General features: G+C 37.2%; 1 pseudogene; it reads right to left on the bottom strand.

Moving 5' to 3' along the window:
• Positions 1-231: 231 nt before the first annotated feature.
• The window catches only part of LOC113456731, a 62,065-nt pseudogene continuing 38,521 nt past the window's right edge, over positions 232-23,775 (bottom strand).

Below are 23,775 nucleotides of genomic sequence, written 5' to 3'. Positions count from 1 at the left end.
AAACTAGATGCACCCCAGAAGAGATTTTCTTTTCTTTAGTTTGAATCCAGACTCTGACATCACCTGTGCCTTGTGATCTTGGACACAACTTCAAACCGACCTGGTGGGTGTTTCTACTCCAGTCAGATAGATTCGAAGCTTACTTCTTAAATTATAATCATATCCTCTTTCTTTCTATTTTTTTTTCTTGATTTACAATTTAATGGCTGTCAAGGCTTGAGTCCCTCATTTTCAGTCCTCTCTGGTCCAATGCTCTGGGGTTAGAGTTCTCTGCTAAAACTCACAAATGTGTGGGAGTGCTTCCGATAAGGACTCATTCACTAGCTGGTGTCTTTGTAGCAATGGCTTTCCTAGAACTTAGCCAACACCACCAGGCCTGGCATGTCCTCCATCCTCATGCTCTGCCTCCAAATCCCATCAGCTTCTCGAGGAGGTAGTCAGAGCTGAGTTCTATGACCACAGCATAGCAGAGCCACAGCTGATGTGGGATTCCCTCCTATAGGGTGTGAATATGTTTTATTGCCAAAGAATCTTCTTTGGGCCTACGGCAAGGCAGAATAAAGCCAGGTGAGGAATCCAAACAGTGATATATAGAGAAAGTAGGCAGAGTCAAAGAATGCTACATAGCTACAGGGATAAGCCACAGTCTTGTGACAATAAACAGAATAATAGATATGGGGTAATTTAAGATGTAAGCATTTTAGTTAATAAGAAATCTAAGCTAACAGGCCAAACAATGTCTTAATTAATATAGTTTCTGTATGATTATTTTGGGTCTGGGTGTCCGGGAAATGAACAAGCAGTCTCCGCCTACGCACAGTCATGCATAATCAAATTCTTTCTCACAGCAAACTTTTGGGCATTTCAGTCTTTCATGGTAAAGCTTCCAAAGTGGTTCCTAAAACTTGCGGCAAGGCCACTTTTAATGAGTGGTAACATTTAAGATGAGAAATGCTACATCATTTCCACTTCCTTATGTGACACCCAAAGCCTTCTTAATTACTCTTTTTAATTAATGTGAATCACCTCGATAAACTCAATATCATCATCATTATCATCATTAATATTGTAGATGGTTGAATCATAGTCATATAGTTTTCAAAATTTATTTTAGTCAAAATATTTAAAAATTGCATATAGATAGGGTATTGTTCTATATTTTAACTCTTGTATACATTATGAGATATTCAATATTAAATGTATGTACCCTTTATATAGAAAGAACTTACAGCATCCTTTCCTCTAGGTTTTTAAAATGTGATACCTAAGTGCTATCTAGAATAAGTCTACTGTTTGATAAAGAACTAAGGCTAGCTCTCACCTCTCTGTAACTTAGCTCATTGGTAAGTTTTCTGCCCATCCTCCTCTTCTTTTATTCTCCTACTTCTAAATTGTACTATATTTATTTACCATAACATGAATGACAACCTAAGACTTAGGCCCTTAACATGGAGATCTGAAGTCTTATCTATGCTGTAGTCAATAGAAGAAATAAAGAAATATTGTGTGCTTATACCAAATTAATTTTTTTGTTTATCATTTGAAAAACCTATTATTTATTCCCATTTTTGTCTCTTGAGAACAGCTCTGAAATATGCATGAGAATTCTCCCATTTCGTGGCCATGATGCTGTCTTTTCCTTTGGGCTGGATGGATGTGGTGTGGGAAGTCCTTCTGTCTGTGTGCTGCTTTTCTTGGTTAATGAATAAAGAAACTGCCTTGGCCTGTTGATAGGGCAGAAGTTAGGTAGGCAGGGAAGATGAAACTGAATGCTGGGAGGTCTACATTAGTTATAAACTGATGGACCTACTAGCTAAGACTTCTCATTAACTCTCACAGCTTATACTCACCCATTATTATTGTCTATGTTAGCCACATGGCTCTTTACCTTATTTGGTGAGGCATTCACATCTTGCTTCTTCTGTGGCTGGGTCAGAACTGCAGACTAAAACTTCCTTCTTCCCAGAATTCTCCTGTTCTCATGGACCCATTTTTATTATTGTCCATGTAAACCACATGGCTCTTTACCTTATTTGGTGAGGCATTCACATCTTGCTTCTTCTGTGGCTGGGTCAGGACTTCAGACTAAAACTTCCTTCTTCCCAGAATTCTCCTGTTCGTGTGGACCCACCTCTACTTCCTGTCTGGTTGTCTCACCTATACTTCCTGCCTGGCTATTGACCAACCAGTGTTTATTTAAAATATAATTGACAGAGTACAGACCATTGTCCCACACCATTTCCCCCTCTTTTAAAAAAAAGAACTCTGAATCTAATATCTTTTTTTAGTTTTCCTCCTGACCATTAGTCATAACAACTTGTAACCAACATTCTAGACAAAGGAAAATATCCATAGTCCATTATTTGTGAATGTGGGCACAGTTTTCCAGGCTACTTCTTGCTGGTTGGGGGTGTTGATAATCTTATGGGGACCTAAAAAAATTCAGAATCATGATTAACTCCTGACTGGAGTATCCTGTGAAGCTTGATCATCTCAGGCAGCAGTCTTCAATCTTTTCTGGATGTAGAACTCAGATATCTGGGCCATCTGTTCCTACCAGAGATTTCTTAGTTGTCTTCCTTGATGAAACCTGATTTTTCTTAACTCAGAATAAATCTATAGCCTCTCATTTTCTGTGGAAACAAAAGCAAAACCTCTTCTCCAAAGTAACATATATTTTAAAGTAGAGATATTTTCAAAATACCTATCTTGGATTAATTCAGCAGTTTTATAAACAAATATCTTTTAGCAGCTATTGCTCCTTCCTCAGCATTCAAACAATTCAAAGAGAGCATAACAACATATAGTATCCAGATTTTCTGTGTATTTTTCATCTTTACATGGCTTTATTTTAATCTCTATTTCTTTTATATTTGCTTTTAATTTTTGGCTTTTTGAGACAGGGTTTCTGTATATCTTTGTCCTGGAACTCAATCTGTAGACCAGGCTATCATTTAACTCACAGAAATCTGTCTGCCTCTGCCTCCCAAGTGTTGGGATTAAAGGTGTTTGCCACTACACCCAACTACTCTCTTTCATTTTTTTTAAAAGGACTTTAACCTTTTTCTTTTCTCTCCCAAGCCTGCATATATTTTTAACACATTGTAAAGCATTTAGAGGTTTTCTTTGTCTTTGAATCTATCTTTACTCTATATCTCTCTCTTTTTCTGAGCACATGAGTCAATAATATGATAAGCAATATGGATAGGTTTAAAGCTGTGGCTTTAATGGCTGAATCCAGCCCATTCTTTAGCTTTCTGAGATTCTAGCCTCATGGCAGGAGCAAAGGCTAGAGTCATGTTTATGGCCACAACTCTGTGGTGTTTCAAGTCCCTACCATCACCAGAAAGCATGCAGTCAGCTTTTTATCAACACCATTTAAGTGTTTCGTGGCAGGATCTCTTGAAAGAGCTGCAAGGGTTTGCAGCTAAAGCTGAGTCAGGAAGCCTCTCTTAAATGAGAGCACTTTCCTCTAGCAAGCAGAGTCCACCAGAGAAAGTGCTGGTATCAAGAATCTATGCTTAACTCTTTTTTTCTTTATCTAGAATAACTTCCCAAGCTCTCTCAGGCTTTTAAGTGACTGGAACAGGAATGCAGACTTAGACTTCCTTCTTCCTAGAACTTTCCTGTTCTCATTGACCTGCCTCTACTTCCTGTTAGGTTGCCCCTCCTATATTTCCTGCCTGGCTACTGACCAATCAGCATTTATTTAAAATATAATTGACAGAATAGAGACCATTGTCCAACACCAGTGCTGGGGAAAAATCTCAGGTTCTAGTGCTTGCACACAAAGTACTTTACCTCCTGAATCATCACCCAAGTTCCCTTTTCTGATTGCTCTCCTAGATTCCCATAGCGCTTCTATCCTATAATTTAATTGCCTTACTGTGATTATTAAGCATTGAATAAGTCTTCAGAGAAAAACCCTATGGAGTATTTGGGTACTGACCAAGCCTTTTTATAGAAAATATGTCTTCAGATATGGCTTCTCATGAATCTGCTTTGATTTCTGTATCTTCTTCTATTTTTTTTCAGAAGTATAAATTAAGTAAAAGTAGTGAGTAGCCATGCTGTGAATGTGGATGCATATATCACTACCTGTTGCCTACCATCTCCACTACAGTATTCACATATATCCTGAAAATATCTCCAAACAGCCTTTACAATATCATGTTTAAGCAGGAGCAACTTCCCTTTGAGCACCCTGTTTGCTTGCTTGGTTTTTTTTTTTTTTTCAACTTATGTATTTTTAACTTTATGAGAATCCAAAGGCAATTCTTGGTAACTTAACACTCTCAACTGGGAAAAATAGATTTATCATCATACAATGCTGTTTCCCACAGACTTCACATTTTCAAATAAGCATGGCAAGGACACAGCTTGCCTCCAAAATCAAAGCAATAGAAAAAAAGGAAAAAGAAGCATTTCTGCTGCCGATGTTTAATGGGCTGTTTTAAGAGGTTAGACCTTGAATCAAAGAAGAACAGTGAAAATAGATCCAACCAAACCCATTTAAATATCAATTCAGATAATAATCAGATAGAAAAACAGAGAAAATTTTCAGTGCCTGGTTAAAAAAATAAACATTTAAGGCTTTGTTTTTGTGTGCCTAGAAAAAGGTTCAAGTGCAACAAAAATATTAGCTTAATAACTGGTCTGGGTGTACCTCAAACCTGAGACATTATTCACAGGAGTGTTAGTGTTTGAATGCAATTGGCTCCCACAATCCCATAGAGAGTGATACTATTGGGGAGTATGGCCTTGTTGGAGTAGGTGGTCCTGCTGGAGGAAGTGTGTCATGGTAGAGGACAGCTGTGAGGTCTCATATTCTCTCAAGTTACTGTCCAGTGTCTCAGAACACTTCCTGTTGCCTGCAGGTCAAGATGTAGGACACTGAGTTACTTCACCAGCATAATGTCTACCTGCATGCCACCATGTTGCACCATGATGCTAACAGAGTAAGCCTCTGAAAAATATAAGCCACCCCAATCAAATGTTTTTCCATTATAAAGGTTGCTGTGGTCATGGTGTCTCTGCACAGCAATAGAAACCCACAGGCAGATAATGTCTTTATTCTTCCATATAAACACTAAGAGGAAAGACCACCTCTGCAACTGACAGCTTAATTCTAATAACCCCACGGAAATTGTTAGTTAATGTGTAAGTCCATATGCTTAGTGAGCATTCCCTCACAACTGTGCTTGAAATAATTTTTATACCCCAGGTCATATGTCTAATCCCAATATAATATCAGCACTTGATAACCCATTCAATTTCCTAAACCAGCATATCTTAAACTGAACACTTGCTTTCTTTACAGTGTCACTGGAGTGGCTTCTTCACATCATGTTGTTCGTGGTTTGCAGCAAGAATCACTGAAGAATCATTTAGAATATCCCAGTTGATCCTCTTGTTTCCAGAATCTGAGAATGTGATATATTCATCATTTCTACAGGTAGCCTAGGGCATGTTTAGTGCTCAGCAAACTTTACTTCATTATTTTTGAGTGCTAAAACGTAGGATTAATTCCTAATAATTACAATTCCATACATTCTCCCCCCCCAAATGTCCATAGTCATTGATTCAATTTGTCCTGTTTTTATAATTTATTTATTTAATTTACATCTTATGGTAGCTTCCTCACCAACCTCCCCTTATATTACCTACCCCAATCTCCTCTCTGCTCCCTTCCCCCAATCTACTTTCCCCTGTTTCAGTTTAGAAATGGACAGATCTCCCATGGATACCAACAAAACATGGCATTTGAAGTTACAGTATGATCAAGCACGCCTCCCTTATACTAAATCTAGGCAATGCAATTCAGTATGGCAAATAGGTTCCCAAGAGTCAGTCAAAGCATGAGAGACAGACCCTGTTCCCACCAGTATTATTTAATGACTTTAGATGCCTTTGATATAATTATTTTATTTCACAAGTCATAACATAATATACTATAGAAGAAACACAAAGAATAGAGTCTTTATAGATTACTCCCTTTGTTTGTCTGGTTAGTAAAATAGTTTTACTGTAGGAAGAACAATTTTTATAATAAAATAAAGCTTTTTTTTTTTTTTTTTAGAGAATGAATTCAGTCTCTTACTATGTTGCCAGATACTAAGGACACTATCTGGTGTAAAATTTGACTATCATTAATCCTGTATGTGATAAGAACTTTTAATGCATCATAACATTTTGTCATTTGTAAAATGAGAATGGTGTTATTTAGATCATCATGACCTCCCTGAGTTATGCTACTCCTTTATTCTGTGTGTACCTTTCAGATTTTCTGTGTTGCAAACTTAATCCTCATATAATGATACTGAGAGGTAAGGGTCTTTAGGAGGAATTAATTCCTCAGGGCTCTGTTCTCATAAAAGTAGGAACACTATTATTGCAAGGGTTAGCTATGATCAAATCAGATTTCTACGTGGATGAGTTTGATTCTTTATTTTATTTGGTATATGTGCCTTTTTGGCTTTCTGTATTCCCCCATGCCATGATACTGAGAGACCATGCTCAACAAATGTGCTTCATTGGCCTTTCTAGTCTAAAATAACGTAAGAAATGAACTGGTATTCTATCGATTATCCATTCACTGGTATCCTGGTATAGCAGCACCAAATGTAACAAATATAGCTACTCATTTCTAAGAGAGGTAAGCAATGGAGTTCACCTGTATTAGAACAATATGGGGAGTATGTGATGACTCCTGCTCTTCCTATTAATACTCTTTCATCCACTCCTCTGTCTTTCCTCACTGCCTTCAATAATCTTGCAAAGTTTCTCCATGCTTTTGACATGTCATCTTTCACCTATAACTAAATTTATGAAAAGTATGCAAGGCTTCTACTCACCAAGTCTTTTTATAGCAGGTGACTGATTCAACACATGTGGGAATTGAAATTCTAGCTCAAGGGAAAAATCCATCTTTGCAAATTCTAACCAAGGAAATTTAGTATTCAGGTCAATATATTGTACTTCAAAAATAAAAGCAGAAAACTCAAAACCTCATTTAATATTAATTTTTACAGGGTCAAATTATACAGCAAATAATTAAGTTTAGATTGATTTCCAATTTTTATTTAAAAATCAAAAAGCAAGGAAATGCATTTCCTAAAGAAAAGATGACTGCAGAGGTTCCTAAATTTGAAGGGATGAAGCAGAGGCTACAGAAAGTGCAGATATAAAGTGGTGTCCATGCCATCTTAAGAAAGCTCATGAAAACCAAGTGTCTGAAAACACAAATGCGTCAAGTACTAGTGTTGATCTTTTTTCTTTTCTCTTTTAATTCTTCAGCATTATCTAACCTGCCCACCTATCTCCCAAGTAACATTAAATACTTCTACAATTAAATTTACTCATTCTTTTAATTATTCTATGATCACTTGTCATTTGCTCCTACTCAGCACTATGGGACAGTACGCGAGCTGGGAACTAAGCTGGGGACTTAAGAACACACGCACACACAGACAGACAGAGACCCAGAGACATAGGTCATCCTTGATGCAAGAGTGCCAAGAATGCCGACTTTATTATGGTCAGGGGCAGCTTATACAGGGCTCTGGTCACTCCCCAGCTCTTGGGATCTTTCAGCTGTAGACTCATCAGAACCCACTTTCCTGTAATCAGGACCTTGTGCTCAGATTAGCTGCAGGCTGCTCAGAGAAGAGGAAAACAAATTGTTTACAAGAAATTCAGGGTCTGGTGGTCTGCAGTCCCCAACACCTTTCCAAGGACACACTGCTGTAGGTGGCACCATTCTCTAGACACAGCATCCTGACCTCTATGAGTGGAGAAATCTAACTGAACCCATGAATATAAGTAAGGATGCATGTACTCATTTCTCTTTGTGATTGACGGAAGATATGTTGCTAATAGTTGGTTGAAGTTGCTGCCTTGACTCAGAATTATGGACTATAACCAAAAAGGGTAAAATTATATAAGTACCTTCATCTGCTGAGTTACCTTTTTGGCAAAGGACTTAGGCAATTTATCACAGTAAATAAATTAAACTAGAACAAGATGTTTATCACCATTAGCATCTCAATTAATTAAAGTCCTGTCTTCCTCAGATAGCTTAGTTAACCCATTTTGCAGGTCTTTTAGCAGAGGTGTGCCTCCTCCATAACTTGTTCATGATTTTAATGACACTCATATGTGTGTCTGTGAAAATTCCATTTATTTTTTTTCCTCCCTAAAGGTTAAAAAAAATATTTGCTCTTCATCATGTCCTCAAAATTGAGGCATATTCCTGGCACTTTGTACTTTTATTCCATTAGAAGTTAAAAATATAAAATTGGATAGTTCCTATAAGCAACAGAATTTGAAGTAGGATGTTCTCCAAAATATCAGCTGTGTAATAATTCACCTTATATGCCACTGGAATAAAAAGAATTATATTTAGCAGAGAAACTTCCAAAAAGCAAAATCACATATTTTCTATTCCTGTTTTCCAATTCATATGCTCTATGATTCCCTTAACTTCATATCATAATTTATTCAGCTTATGATCTGAGAATAGTCTACATGTTAAAAATAATATTAAACATAAAGTTGCAACAATGACTAGAAATAGTTCTTCCCTTCAACTGAATGCAATGAGTATGTAAAGAAGCTGGCCGTTTAAGAGGGGATAAAGTTATGCACTATTATGGTGTGAATGAGAACCTCTCCCACGGACTCAACATTTGAATACTTGTTTCCCAATTGGTGGAGCAGTTGAGGTGGTCTAGGAAATGTGGCCTTGCTGGAGGAAGTACAGAAGTGAGTGTGGGCTTTGAGTTTTCTGAATCCATTTCCGGTTTATCATTTCTGCGTCTTCTTATTGTTCCAGATGTGAAGTCTCAGTTAGTTTCCTTCTCCAGACACCGTGCATACCGGGATGGTGACATATTTCTATCCCTCTGGAACCATGACATAAAATCAACTCCTCCTTCCATAAGTTGCCTTGTTTTATCAAACAGTTGAAAGCAAAATAATATAACCGTGGTAAATGAACAAATCCGGAATTAAAGAAGGAAGCCTCTGTTTGTGTTACCTTGTGATTCAACGAAGAGGCAATTTAAAAAAGATTGTTAATACTAAAAGCCTTTTGAGAAGTCCTTTGCAAACCTACTGCTGTAGAAGTTTCCTAAAAGACATACATTTATGAAAGGAATTTACGTCAGCAGTTACCATATAATGAGAGTGAGAAAGACTCAACATGAAATCTTATACAAACAAGTACAACTGTTAATTCCAGGTATGGGTTACATATTGTTGCCAGAGGTGTCCCACAGACTGCAACAAACAGTACAGGATGTTGGCAATCATATTGATTGCTGTCTATAACCTGATGGGAAGTAAGGTCCTATTGTTGAAAGACTACTTCAGTAAATTATCAAACATGGGAAAATTTAACATGTGTCCATTAGAAGCCTCACCCACACAGATCAGTGTTCATAGCACTAGAAGGACTGTGCATGCTACCGAAATGATCAATATAGCATCCTTTCACGCAATACGCTGGTACAATAGTTACATTAATGTTGTGGTAATAATCAAGCAAATTTTAAAAATTAGATTTAAGACCCACTTGATGAAATGGAACCCATAATTCACATTACTAAAGTGGCCAAGAAACTGAGACTTGACAAGTCTTGGGCTGTATGAAAAAAATCTACTATTACTATCACACCGCTAAATGAAATGACATTAAAATGACCCTAAGGGCTTATTTCTATGCTGTGGTGGTTTAGATGAAAATGGCTCCCATAGGTTCATAGGGAGTGGCACTATTAGGAGGTGTGGCCTTGTAAGAGGAAGTGTGTTGCTGGGGATCAGCTTTGAGGTTTCAGATGCTCAAGTCAAGCCCAACATCACCATTTCTTCTTGCTAGCTTCTGATCTTAGGGTAGAACTCTCAGCTACCTCTCCAGCACCATATCTGCCTGCATGCCACCAGGCCCCCTACCAAGATGACAATGGACTAAACCTCTGAACTGTAAGCTAGCTCCCTTTAAATGCTTTCCTTTATAAGAGTTGCCATGGTCATGGTGTCTCTCACCCTAAGTAAGACATATACCCATAGCATCAAAGTCTCATCAGAGAACCTGCCATTTTCAGAATATGTAATTAACACAGAAACCCACAACAGAATAATCTTCAGAGAGTAAAGACTTTGGAGCACAATGCTTTAAATGGGTTGTCTTTTGGAGCACAATGCTTTAAATGGGTTGTCTTTATCAAACTTCTCCTAAGTCTCATAAATCTATGACAAAGAAGAGACAAAAAGATTTTAAGAGTTGAAGATGGTGGATAACTCCAAAGAGAAAGCATTTTTCAAACATGTCAGAGCTAGTGAACACATGGATTCACAAGGACTGTGACAACAATTCCAAGATTTGCATTGTTCAAGCCAGACAAAATCCCAGCACCAAGAAGAGGAAGTAGACACAAATTCTCAGCCTGAACTAAGAAGTTATATGCAATTTATACTTGCTCCAAAAGGAAAATTAATTTTTCTCTGATCGAGCAGCACTGGGTATATCCTCCAGAGTCCAGGACATGCCCCATTAACCAGCAGTAGATAAGCAAAACAAAATGGACTTTATGTTTCCGTATGTGTTTTTTGTTGATATTATTGTTGTTTTTTTTTGGGGGGGGCAGTGTCTGGTTTTGTTGTATTTATCTTTGTTTGCTTATTTTTTCAAGAGAGAAAGAACATGAAGTTGGCAGGTAAAAATAGAAGACCCTAGAAGGAGTTGGAAGAGGTAGAAGAATAGGTTTCCAATATATCATATGAAAAAAATAAATTCAATAAATACAAAAGGAGAAAATGGTGTCAGCAAAAGAAGCAATAGAGCATTCTATAGTAGAAGTAAAAGAAACCATACCATGAAAGTCTGCCTTCCCTGTGGACAGCCAGGGCAGGTCATCCAGAAGACCACAAGCCATTTGAACACTTTCAGCTAGAAGCAATTCAGAGACTGTTAGCAAATGGCTCTTTATAACAAAAAAGCCTATCAAGTATGACAACATTTAGTCCTGACTTTTTAAGCACAATGAACTATTTGACCACACCCTATCACCATGTACTTGTGACTCCCTGCGTCTGTTTTCTTTAATATGTCTAGTTCATGAAGATAGTTCTTTCAGTAAGCCAAAGAGCAACGATTAAAGCAAAATTACTCTTGTTCATGTCAAATTGCAGGAGGAATACATAAGCATCTCACTAATCAGTCTTCACTTACATTGCTCCAACCTGGATGAGATGTGCCCCTGTGAATCCATGAGAAGCTTTGAAAGACGTGCATATAAAGGTCTTATCTCCGAAGTGTATGAAGCAATGGCATTTTTATGGACACCATCATCTACTACAGGTCAGAGCCATGGATTTTTTTCCCCCTTGATTAAATTAATCTCTCTTTGGGTAAGAGACTCATTACCCCTTTGAGTCACAGAAAAAAAATGTTAAGTATGTGATATGTTATTCTTCTTTTAGAAAGATAAAGAGTTGTGGGGACAAAGACAGAGAACAAGGCAAAGAGAAGGACGTGAAGAGAGCATGGATTTTATGTGGAAAAAAAGAAACTCAAAACAGGACAAATGTTTAATGTCTTATTCTAAAATAAAACCACAGACTGAGACATATTTAGCCCTTTTGACGGCATGAGGCCAATCGGATCCCTTTTCTCAAGCTTGCTAAAATATTTGTGTTGCTTGCTGGCTTTTTTTTTTCTTTTAATTGCTAATGTTAATTTGTCCATTAGCAGCTGTTTTCTCATTTTAGGACAGGAGGCAAAAAAAAAAAAAAAGGAACAAAGAAAGCAAATGGCAAAAATCTTTGTAATGCTGCAAATGTGTGGGCTGATATTTTAAGAGATCCACAGGCCTCGTGAAGCATAGGTGCACACCAGACACTCAGTGGCAGTGCCTACTATTGCTTATGTAATTTATATTCCTGTTTTATAGGTTTATGTAGTGTGTATTTAAGTGACCATTTTTGTGTATGTAGAAGAGGACTGTGCACATGAGGTGGGCGTTTTCCTCAATCCCTCTCTACCTTTTTATTTTATTTTTGAGTCGTGATCTCGGGGTGAATGTGAGGCTTGCTGATTGGGCTAGACCAACTGGAGAGCAAGCCTCTGGATTCTTCCTGTGCCTACCTTCTCAGAGTTGGAGTTATAGACAGACTTTTTCTGCTGGAGTGCTGGGGATATGAACTCAGAGACCCACACTTGTAAATCAAGCACTGTATCAACAGAACCCTCTCACCAGACCTGTTAACTCCCTTAAAACTGAGTTGGAGAAGTTCTTAAACACTCTGTAGGATTATAATAACTGATCTTTCTCTTGAAATTTTGAGTAAATTTTTATTTCTGAATCAAGGTATTAGAAGATCCAAAATTTTACATTCTGATGAAATCCAAGAAGATTAGATAGGATTTGTACTTCACTATTTCAGTTAAGAAATATTTTCTTGCCAAAAGTTGTAAGATCCTGCCTTCCCACATGATTAACTGTAAAAGTTTGCCACGGATACGGAGATGTAAATCCCAATGTGTCTTTAACATTGCATCCATTGGAAAGTGGGGCTACCAACTCAAAATCTATATGTTTTTCTTTCTTTTTTTCTTTTTTCTTTTGTCTCAGAGTATCCAATACACTGTCAGATAAAAACCATAGATACTTGCACCTTACTTTATATATTATTTCTGGTCACAAAGTATGCCAGATATAGGGTTTTCATAGCTATAACTTATCAGATTCAAGAGTTTTCTGTCTCTTATGTGTAAAGAGAAATACCATGGTGGGTGAGTGTTAAATTCTTATGACAAATGAGTAATAAAAGTATAAATACATTATTCTTTTAAAATAACAAAGTGTGTTGGTTTTCAAGAAGCAAGTCAGCCTTCCATTCTTGTGAAAAAATACACTGCGTTTCATGACAAAGTAACCATGCTATATAATGCAAGATAAAATTATATATATATATATGTAGTTATATATGTAAGGTATAATTATATATTTTATAACCTTCTTATATAATACAAGATACATTCAGTGTAATGTATTCAGTGTATTGGTAATGATTTTGTGTTTTGATGCACAACATTTATCAACAAAATCTTCCCTATTTATTTCTTCACTGATTTTATTATTCACATAATAATGGCTTACAAGAAAATTATGCTCTCTAAATGAATTGAACATGCTTCTTCCAATTCTCTTTTTATCTGTTATTTTTCTATTAACACTTTTTAAAAGTTAACATTTAATAATTGTTTGCATGTGTGTGTGTGTTTCTGTGCATGTAAGGGAGCGCCCTGGACTGGCATGGCACAGGAGCCAAGGTTAAAGACAACTCTTAAATTGTTTTTCTCCTTTCTCCATGTGGGATCCAGAAATTGAATCTAGTTCTTAGGCGTGGCAACATCTATCCTCATTCTTTTAGCCCTTGTTTTATTTTTTATTTTCAGAAAGATGTGCAGATCTGCATGTTTCTTCCTTAAATGTTTAACAAAGCTGTCCAGAAAGACATTCTTGGAGTATTAATTGAATATAAGACTGATAGTACAGCTGCAAGGAGATTACTCTGCAATAGAAGACATTTATTAGAGCTTATATCTACTGTAGAAATATAATCAGTTCACCACAGTGGATAGCCCATAGGCTTAAAGTTCATGGAAGGGAGAAAGGCTCTTCACAGATCTCCCTGATGAAGAAGAAAACAATTGTTGCTATTGCATGCCCTTGGACATGAACAAAGCAAAGGATCAAAATAGGAAAGCACAGAATGACTGTCAATGCATATTATGAGTCTTTTTTTTTTTCAACTGGATGGAAGTAAGTGATATTCTGAAATTAGCCCACAATATTCTTGGGGCAATAAATTCATAGCAGTGCATACTTCATTTCTTATCACCTAAAAAATATTTGGCAATGAACACCCATAGGTCATAAGTTCAAATAATATGTAATTATTTAATTTCATGTTTGTTATTTTGAGTTACCTGTGTTATTTTCTTTGAAAATTTCATCTTTTCTGGCATCTTGAATTTACTTTATATGATCAATAGATTTGGACCTAAAATAGAGGACTCTGACAATAGCTTCCAATCCAGTTTGACTCTGAATAGCTAGAGAACATTGTCAATGCAGAAGAAAACAGCATTGGTCTCTAACACTGATGGCACTTCTCTAGCTTCTCTTTTTAGTACTAAAATCTCTACTGCTAAGAAAACCCAAGTGTGTGTTCCATAAACATAAGGACACATAGTAAGTTTTGTTCTGTAGATTGTTCTGTGTCCTTGCTGCACATAACTTGCAATTCTCTGAGTAGTTAAATGTTGTCTGAGGTTTTTCTGTCCCACCCAGTTCTTGCTCTGCCCAGCTTCTTCAATCGTTAAGTCCCAAAGAAATTACACAGAGGTCTACATTAATAATAAACTGATTGGCCCATTAGCTCAAGCTTCTTATTAACTCGTATAACTTATATTAACCCATTATTCTAGTATATGTTAGCTACATGGCTCCGTACCTTTTTCAGCAGGCAGATCACATCTTCCTTCTTCTGTGTCCAGGCAGGATTGCAGAGGGAGCTTCCCTCTTCCCAGAATTCTCCTGTTCTCATTGCCCCGCCTCTACTTCCTGTCTGGTTTTCCCACCTATACATCCTGCCTGGCTACTGGCCAATCAGCGATTATTTAAAACATGATTGACAGAATATAGACCAGCTAAATATTCTATATCATCTTATAAATCTGTCCTGTTCTCATAGCAACATGAAAATCTTTCTTACATTGCTCAGTTTGTTTTGTGTAACTCTGTTAAGTTCCTTTTGGTTTCTATTTAACCTCTGTTTTGAAGTTTCTATTGGTAGAAAGCTGAGGCAATGTCCTTGAAACTCTGAGCTGATGCTCATGCATATTTAGTGGCACACTATTGAACAGAGTCATGCTCTATCAACAGCAATGGGTAGAGAAATAGAATATGATGCCTTTGTGAAAAAAATGAGAAAATCAAGAATTTTATTATACAGGGATTAAAATATTTGAGCCAGTAATTCCTTGTGAAAGGAAGAATGAATATGGTGCCTTGAGAGCATAAATAGAAATTAGTTTCCTCAGATCTTTTTTTTTCTATCATTTAATGAATGGATCCCCAAATAAGCTTTTGTTCTCAATGAAAGTGGGGAAAAACTTTATCTCCTAAGGAAATTTACTTTATTTAGCATGTTAAGGAGGTTGTGCTGTTGTCAGGAGATAGTTTGTAGGAATAAATTGACCTGAAGGTTCAGGATGGGAGGCATTCTAGTGGAACAGTGTGTGGAAGGACAGATACTTCCCTAACAACATGGATAATCAACATGTCTGAGGGAGCTGTTGATAGCATTCTTCAAAGTATATAAAAATGCTATTCACTGATTCCTGAATTTTAATTCTCTGAGAATGACACATACTGTATTTCAGGAATGAAATTGCCTTACTGACAATGAAACCTAAAGCAAGTGGTATTTGAGAAATATCTTTATTACTCCTCTTGGTTCTCTTTGCCCTGTTCATCTTCTTACTGGGTCTGCTTTGCTGCATTTCTCCTTTCTTCCTCTTTCCATCTCACATGGTCTTCTTCTTATGGCCCCATTCTGTCTACTGGCCATGTTCAGTGCATTGCATTCTCTCCCTGCTCTGAACTCTTCCAGATGACTCTGACTGTACTCCCCCTCATATCTGTAATAAAACACTTCTCTTTGACCAAAACATATAAAAAAGTATCATTGTTAAGATATGAATCCAAATCTTCTTTATTGTATTGTTACTTTCATGGTTTTACTTAAGAGGCACTTTGATAATCACCTATAAAATCAGATATTATTGTATAAACTCTGTTTTCCTATTTCAATTCAGCAAATGCTCCAGAAGAGCCCTACTTGACTCTTTCAAATCAAGCAGATGAGGATTTTCTTTGTGGCATAAAAGATGTATGCTTCTCTTTGACATGGTTGTGATTAATACATATGATACTTAAAATAGATTTGCACTTTGTTGCAAAGTGTGATGTGGAACGTTCATGTTCCAGATGAAACATAGAATTTATAGTGAAGATTAGAACATAATGGAAGATAAAGTATGACTATATAGATAGGTATATGATTGATAGGTAGGTGAGTGATAGAGAGACAGCAGGTAGATTGGTAGTGTGATGAAGTGACTCACCATGTCCATTACATAAGATTGCACGCTTGTGATTTTTCCTTAAGACTAAGTGAAATTGTCACAATGAAACATATTTCAAAACTCTTTCATACAAGACCTGAAAAATGTTAAAAATTGCTAAGTACTTGAAATGCCTCTCTTCATGAGGAGTCCATTTTCATTTAACTAAGGAGCTATACAATTATTAATGAAATTTTAAAATCTTAACAGAAGTAATATGTTTTAGAGCCAATCTCAACCAACATAAGTCCCCAAGGAAGAAACAGAAAGAAATGTACACCTGTAGACGATGTCCCAACAAGACAGTTTGTGACATAATTGGGAAAAAAAATTAGACTTGGAGGCAGGTGCCGTCTGGAACAATGGCATATGGTTAGAGAGAAAACATGGTACGGCTGAGGCAGCTGTCATCACTGAAACAAGTCATCTTGCTCTCTAGGCACAGTGCAATGGGACAGGCAGGGGTTGTTCTTTGAAAAGTTTACTACAAAAAAGGAGCCCAGGGAATCTAGGAAGGAGATGATAGGAATGCTAGTGTCTGTTACCACCACTGCTCAAGGCCAAGGATGGAACAGGAGAGTGTTTTCCAGAGAATTGTTGAGCAAAGAAGGCATCCCCAAACTGCTACACTTCATAGTTGACTAAGATTTGTTTCATGTTACACGTTTCTTAACAGTCATGATAATTTTATTTGCTTATCAGCCCCATGAAGGTAAACACCATGCCTGTTGCCTTTCCTAAGTAATTACCAATGAATAGCTTGTTGCTTAGATTCATGGAAACACAGACTACAAAATGACAACACTACAAAATGACAACACACATATATAATATATACAAATATATATTTATAACTTATATGGCATATGTAAATATACAAATAGGGAATATATATACACATAATTTTGAGATAATATAATTATACCATTTTTCCTTCCGTTTCCTTCCTCCAGTCCTGCCCATATATCCATCTTTCAAATTCATAGCCTCCTTTTTATTGTTATTGCATTCATATATGTATATACATATATATTACTAAATATAAACTACTCAGTTTATATGGCATTACTCATATTTCAGGGTTGACTGTTTCACACTGGACAACCAATTGGTATGCTATTATCTGTGGAAGGCCACCCCTCGTGCCAAAATTTCTTCAGTTGCCTTTAGTTCTTTGTGTGGTTGAGGTCTCATGAGCTGTTATGCTGGTGAGAGTTTGTATGTATAGTTTCTGTCATTACCAGGAGAAACACTCTAACAGCAAACTTCCTGATCCTCTGACTTTTAAGCTCTTCCATCCCTTCTTCTGCAATGTTCCCTGAGTCTAAGGTTTGGGTTGTAAATGCCTTCTTAAAATATGTCTTGGCATCATGCAATCACAATCCCTCATTTCATAGATAACGGAAATGAGGGCTAGAGTCTAAGAGTTGGCCTAGCCTGCACAGATGGTGAATAAAGAGACTGAGAGACCATTTCAGTGTCGTTTATTCTTCTGCCATCCCCACTGCACTCCCGTTTTTAGGCTTCTCTTCCTACCCACCTCAGATGCCACACAGGGAACAGGATAACTGCAGTGTAAACAAAGCAGCTGCAAGCAATGAGCTCTAATAACTGTGCATACTGTTCTGAAACTACACAGGTAGCTTGTTAATGTGGCACCATTTCAATCCTCCTGGCAAGGAACTTAGAAGAGATATGTTGATCACCCTTCAGCAGTTGTTCTTCCAAGGACCCTCCTGTGGTTGCATAGCAAATTAGCATGGATTCGTGGTGCTAAACAGTAGACTTGTGCTTATTTGAATCAGAAATGCCAAAAATCTGAGCTGCAGATATTAGCATCTCTCTTCTGAGGCCTTTCTCCTTGAATTACAGGCATGGTCTTCCTTCTACATGTGCTGATTGGTATTCTAATGGTCTCTTCTCATGAAAATATTGGCTTTACTGGATGAAGCCCAACTGGTGACTATTTTAACTTAGTTAACTCTAAACAAACAAACAAATGAACACTTGATTCTTTTCTAGGGCCTGGTGGTGCATGACTGCCTAGGCTACACAATGAGTTGCTGTCTGTAAGCACACAATTCTGGGGATGTAGCACAATTAATTGAGTGCTTGCCTAATATGGGAGAAGCCCTGGGTTCGATGCCAGCATTACATAAGCCTGGCAAGACCTGAAATACCTGTGATCTCAATACTCTCTGGCTGAAGAATCAGGGATACTAGAAACTTCTTGCTACATAGTCAGTTTGAGGTCACCCGAAGATATATGAGACTGTCTCAGAAATAAAATCAATTAATAAAAAATGTTAAATTTAAACAAAAAAGACAAAAAACCCACCTCATCTCAATAACGTAAGAAAGAGTGCTACATTCTGTTCTAATTTATTATAAGTAAAGACTTCTCAGAACTTCTGCACTTGAATTTTGAGAGATGACCAATCAGTCCATGTTCTTTGAAGGCAGGAAGAGAGAGAAAGATGGAAGGAAAGACATGAGGTCATGATGCATTTGTTGATTTGCGCTAGAGTAAATAATACCTCAAGAACAATTTCAGTCATTGCCATGATCCAAAGAAACCTAGAGATAGATGTACTTGTCTCCCATGAGCTTGTGGGAGTGGTTCCAGTACAATATAGGTTGATTCTTTACCCTACAAACTCAAGCCTAAAGTACCCATTTGGAAGCAATAATTTTATTAGTGTGAGACAATTGTACATGACCATGGATTCCTTATGAACTTTCCTTATCAGGTAAATGTCTTTATTGTTACTATTGTCCTTTGGTGCTCTCACGATCTCCATAATCATCCTCGCTTGCCTGTTCCTCTCTTCCTTCTTTCCTCCCTTTCTTTCATATCCATTTCTACTCTCTTTTATGTTCTGTAGTTTTCAAGTGGCGCCCTCCTCTAAGTTTCATATTCCCTCTCAAGACACCACTCAAAGGATTTCTAAAACGACTGGAGATACTGAAAACTGTCCTATTGACAGGTCACGTAGTTTCAGGAAGACCAAGGAAATGGAACCACAGCACAAAGATGATATGGATGTGTTGGTAAGTTTAGATAAAACCAAATGGGCAGAGTTGCAGGGATGCTGGAAGTACTCAATCTGAGGGAATCAAATGATACACTTGGTATATGATATTCTTCCTCTTGTTTAGGACACTCACGGTTCTTAATATTCCATTTCGTTTTTTTCTCCACTTTCTCCTGTTCTCATAAAACTCTAATTGTAGTTTCTGAGAACTTTCCATGATGCATCGCCATACTTTCCCCATGATTTTTCCATTGCCATGATGCATTTCCATGGTTACATTGCATACATACATACATAGTTTAGTGTCCTGGTCCCCCTGTCCTTTATGCTTTTCTCTCATCATTTCATCTAACGATAGCTTAGAGTGTCTTCAGTGTCAACAGTTATGTTTTTAAGCTGCAATCTTTTCTTCTGTCTCTACAAGGTCTAAATTTAGATTTCTCGGGGTCCTTTCCAATGGCATACATCCAAATTAATGCATTTGTTTCTTATTGAATTTCTGTATCACTGAATTTTGTCTTGGAAATTTTTTCCTTAACTTCCCATCTAAGGCAGAATAGTTGAACCCACGTCATTACAGAAGGCAGAAAAAGAGTTCTAGATTTCTTAAGGCTAAGCAAAAAAGTCCTATACTTTGTAACTATTATGATTTTTTTCTATGGCTTTTAGGAGATAAGTCTCTTACATTGAAATTACATCAATTAATTAACTGTGTATATGTGTGGTCTTATATGTGCCATGGTGAGCTTGTGGATGGGAGAGGAAAATCCATAGCTACTGGTTCTCTTCTATTATGTGATTTTTGGCACACAGATACAGGTTTTCAGCGTAGGCAGAAAGCAGCTTTATTCATTCAACCATGTTGTCAGCTGTATTTTTTTTTGAAATAATAAAATATTTATTTTAAGTAGATTGAAAAATTAAATATAAAGCAAAAACCCCAGAAGTCCTACTGAAATTAACTCATTAGTGTAATAACATTGTGACTAGATATATTAAAAAGGACTGCAAATAATTATTAAAATAAAGGCAGAAAAAAGGTGATAGTCTGCAATGAAAACCAGAAAGGAAAGATGGAAAGCAAATATTAAAATTGTAGGCATAAAAGCAAACCTGTAGAGACCTATATTAAATATAAATAACTAAGTATTCCTATTAAAATTTAGGCATTATCAGAAGGAAATTAAAAAGACAAAGCAAACAAAGATGCAATACACACAGTCATGCTGCCCAGGAGAAATCTTGTTCAGCGTAATTATATCTGCATCTGAAATAAAATAAAAAAGATAGAAAGGATGCAAGCACCACAAACAAGAAATAAAGGGTTTCTGTTAACACCAGGCAATGTAGACTTCAGAGGGAAAGGCCAACGATAAAGATCAGTATTACATTAAGATGAAAGAGAAATTTCTCTGAGAACGTACAAGGCTCTTACATGCAGAGTCTCACAATGTCCTAATGATGCGAACACAGTTTTCAAGCATCAAGGAACAGCTGACAGTCCTGAAAGGAATGACAGGCATTACAAGACTATACCCAGAAGCCTTGTATATCTGCCTTAATAATGATTTGAGCTCACAGACAAAGAATCACTATGTACAGAGAAAAGGATATCATCGACCAGCCAGATGTAACGAGGGTGGATGCCTTTCTATTATACAATAGTAAAACACCAATCTTGTCAAAGCGTCTGAAACATTTTTACCAAAATAGATGATACCATGTCAGAAAACAAGACTGAGAAAGGGCAGAGGAATTGAAATTACAACTGGATTGTTATCATAATGGAGAAAAAATGAAATCAATAACACAAGGATAGCTATAAATCCTTTAAAACTGGGAAATTCAGCATGTGATTCTAAACAATTCATAATTTCTGAAGTAAACATTGATATAATAGACTTCAGTAGGATCAAAAATGTTTGTGGAATTCAAGACACTGCTTAGAAAATGAAAACATCACTAAGGGAAATGATGAAAATCACATATATAACAAGAAATTCACATTTCAATCTTGGAAAGTCAACAATAAAGGTAGAAAGCTCCTAAATTAACCTAAAAATTAGAAAAAATTTTAACAGTGATACTAATTGGTCAGATGCAGGGATGCAAACCTATAAAGGAATGCATGCTCCTCTCAAGAGCCATTAGGGAAATGCTCCTAAACCAATTGCAGTATGTGTGTGAACATGGAAAAAACAGTGACGGCGTCTTGCAAAGATGTCAGAAAACTGGCCATAGGAGTTCACAACCAAAAAGACAAGAAACTGAAAGTGGTTTGCAACACTGCTGTGAATGCAAAAATATTAGATTACTCTGGAAAACTGTTTGTTTCCTCTAAACACCAATCAACCTTTTGTAGGATCTGTGGTCATTATTGTTTGTTGTCTTTAGTCCCATTATGTGCTTTTGTGGTTCCTGAGTTTCAAGGAAGTACAGGCCTTCAACTAGATTACTTAGCTTCTTTCTCTGGAAGGACATGACAGAGAAGCAGAAGATGAAATGGAAAGATTTCTCTCAACTTCCACCTACGCCTTCAGCATCTATGACAGCAGCAAGAGTCTTTGCCAGCTGTGGGCTCTCATGGTATCTTTGGAGCCAGCACATTGCCACTGATTGCTGTTACAGCAGCAGGAGGAGCAGCAGCAGCAGCAGCAGCAGCAGCAGGAGCAGCAGCAGCAGGAGCAACTGGATTCTACTCTACATTAGTACGATGGAACCAGCAGCACCACCCTTGTCAGGTCTGTCTAGCTGTGAGTATTCAAGTCCAAGTGTCCAGTTGATAATTTGAACAGATTACAACTCTTAGAATTATTTTTATATTAAAATTATATCAGAACACTGTGGTCCACAGCTAAAGATTCTATTTGAAAATTTAGAGCTACCCAAAGGGCAGAACTGGAATGAAGTCCATTTCTTACAGCATTTACATTGACAGTATTTGTATTTGAAAAGCATCTTTCTTGCATTTTCTTACCTGAAGCTTCTATCCTGACTTCTGACCCACTTCTAGGCATCATGGGTATCCAACTACTAAGTAACTTCATGGCATTGCATCCCATCAGGTCTTATCCTGCTATAGACAGATCATGTAACACTGATAACAACTTAGCAGGACTTAGGGATAAAGTCAGATAGAATCTGGGTGGAAAGAAATATAGGAGACACCCTTCCTGAGGGTATTCTCTTTAGACTTACCAGAAAATCCATCAAATCCCCTACACAATCCCTTACAAAAATAAATTGTATTGAATTTCCTACATATGTTGCAGGGATACATTATTTTTTAGAAGAAATGAGACACAAAATCCAGGGACCAGCCTTGATAATTCATTCCAGGCACTATCTGCAGTAGTACTAGAAAGAAAGATGACAAAGTTAAAAACAAATCCTGTTGCAGAGCAGGCTAGAGCACAAGGTATAGTCTGATTTTGTGCAGTGGCAAATTGACTTGAGGAAAGCCAGCCCATCGTAGGCTGAATGTCAAGCCTTCTTTTTTCTGCTTGTTTCTATTTATTTATTTATTTATTTATTTATTTATTTATTTAAGATTTCTGTCTCTTCCCTGCCACCGCCTCCCACCTCCCTCCCCCTTCCCCAATCAAGTCCCCCTTCCTCCTCAGCCCAAAGAACAATCAGGGTTCCCTGCCCTGTGGGAAGTCCAAGGACCACTCACCTCCATCCAGGTCTAGTAAGGTGAGCATTCAAACTGCCTAGGCTCCCCCAAAGCCAGTACATGCAGTAGGATCAAAAACCCATTGCCATTGTTCTTGAGTTCTCAGTAGTCCTCATTGTCCGCTATGTTTAGCGAGTCCGGTTTTATTCCAGGCATATTTCAGACCCAGGCCAGCTGACCTTGGTGATGTTTGTTTCTGTCATAGGCATCCATTGTCTCTGAGGTTCAATGTCCTTTTAGAATCAGTGATACCAATTCTCCAGACTGGGGTCAGTTTTACTAATTGCATCAATGTAAAAGGGATTGTTGTCCTTAGAAGCTCTCCATAAGCAACTTCCAATGTATTGTTTTTCTTTTATGCAAAATGAGGTCTGGATCTAAATTATTAGTTTTAAATTGAATGAAGTAGCCTGTATATTATGAACAATAAATAGTCTTCCACTGCACTGGATCATTATTCAAATCAAAATTCATGTCTTCGCTGGAAAGATATTTTCATTTCACATCCTCACGTTCACTCATTTTCCCAAGCCATGCAAACTGTTGTCCATTGCAGCGTGTAAGGAATGCATCCTGGAAGCAGCTAGAACAGAGGGGGATAATGGTGGTGGGCACCAGCTGAGCATCTACACATTCCAGGCACTTCACTGATATATTTCTCTTAAAACCCCACAGGCTAAGTGACTCAGTGAACTTTGCATGATTAATGAGTTAGAAAGCTGGAACATACTTCCTGCTAGTATCTTTACAGGATGGCCAATCCGTTAGCTCTGAATTCTCTTCTACTTGTAATTCATTCATTCACTTGCCAGGTAGGTTTCTCTGTCTGGGAATGTGAGTGCAAACATAATACAGATTTTTGTTCATTT

Source organism: Microtus ochrogaster, chromosome 15 (genome assembly GCF_000317375.1).
Source record: "Microtus ochrogaster isolate Prairie Vole_2 chromosome 15, MicOch1.0, whole genome shotgun sequence".
NCBI classification, from domain to species: Eukaryota; Metazoa; Chordata; class Mammalia; order Rodentia; family Cricetidae; genus Microtus; species Microtus ochrogaster.
The sequence above is the reverse complement of the archived record's forward strand: the minus strand, read 5'-3'. Positions and strand labels throughout refer to the sequence as shown.